The sequence below is a fragment of the Rattus norvegicus genome, chromosome 8 (genome assembly GCF_021556685.1).
Source record: "Rattus norvegicus strain SHRSP/BbbUtx chromosome 8, alternate assembly SHRSP_T2T, whole genome shotgun sequence".
NCBI lineage: Eukaryota > Metazoa > Chordata > Mammalia > Rodentia > Muridae > Rattus > Rattus norvegicus.
The window spans coordinates 97318914-97320467 of NC_141541.1; positions in this window are offsets into that span (position 1 = coordinate 97318914).

Genomic DNA, 1554 nt, shown 5'->3' on the forward strand with positions numbered 1-1554 from the left:
TCAAGCTCCGTTTGAGCTCCATCCAAAAATCATTCCCATGGCTCCCTCTACAGGCCAACCTGCAGAATGGCATTTGGCTCCTTTCATGATACAAGAGGAATAAGGAATGCTCAAATAGAGGGTACAATTTCTTTATAAGACAGTCCTCAGAATGACACTTCATTACTTCATTTGTAAGTTATTAAGAGCCAGGCCTGGTGGTGTACACCTTTAATTACAGCACTTGGGAGGTAGAAGACAAGCAGTTCCCGTTAAGTTTGAGGTGGTATGTCTTTCACGCTTCAGACAGAAAAATTTTCATAGAACTTTATTGAGATGATAGTGAATTCTTAATTTCTGTTGAAAAATTAATCTTAATAATGTGTCATGTATCAAATTTGGGCAGGGAATGTTTACATTTATTTAGATTTTGTTTGACTCCTGAGTATGAGTCCCCCTCCCCCACTTTTGAGACAGGGTTTTTCTGTGTAGTTTTAGCTGTCCTGACATTCACTCTGTAGACCAGGCTGGCCTCAGACTCTGAGAGCTGCCTGTTTCTGCCTCTGTAGTGCTGGGATTAAAGGCACGTGCCACCACATTCAGTTTGAATTTGTTCATTTTTGAAGATTTTTTAAAAAAAAATTTAATTTTAGTAAGTGAATTTTTTATTTCAAATTCCAATTATTCCTAAGCATTATTGGCAACATACAACATAACTTTGTCTCTTGTCAATCCACAGAGTTTCTTGTGGTTTCCTTTTGTTACAATGGAGGTCCAAAATGTTTGTTTCTATTTAAAAATGAACTTTGAAAATTACTGTGTGCTGTAACCAGAATGCTCACTTTGCCAATACACTAGTGAAGTAAATGGTTCATAGACTTTGGGAAACACGAAGCATTCAGCTTCCTGAGGTTCTCTGGACAGCCAGAAGAGGGTCCCAGACCTTAGTAGGCTCTGAGACCTTTGCTAACTGACTCCAGGACAGAAATACTACTCAGGCTGAAAAGCTCAGTGTGTAGACAGCACCATCTGACAAAACTATAACAAAAGCCTAATCCATCAAAGTCCGTAGCTATGGAAAAGTCTCTAAATGTACTAATCTTGCCTTGGCTTATGTAGCTCTGCTTCTGGCTAACTGTTCTTAACTGAAGTATGTCAATCCAGGACATATTTTTTGTAGGGGTTTTGTGGGGCTTCATTGGGATCCTGAACACCAAGGGTAGTTAGTTGCAGGCTGTCTAGTAAGACTTCTTATTGGCTTAAACCCATGTCTGAGGAGCCTTCTCTGGTGGCTACCCTACAACAGATATCACACCTATTTTCTATGGCTCCATGTCTCCCACAGAGACAGACATTTGGTCTGATTCTAGGATGAACAAACATACTGGAGCTTCCTTCTCAGGTTCTAAACTACTTTGGAACACTTGGGGTTCACATGAGAAAAAGGTGAAGGAATTTCACATCACGGTTATCAGATTGATACCTACAAGTTCTGAACCATGAAGTCTACTATTCCTGGTAATTCGATAGTGGACTTGGTGGGAAAATGTCCTTTTATTCTTGCCATAGTTTCCA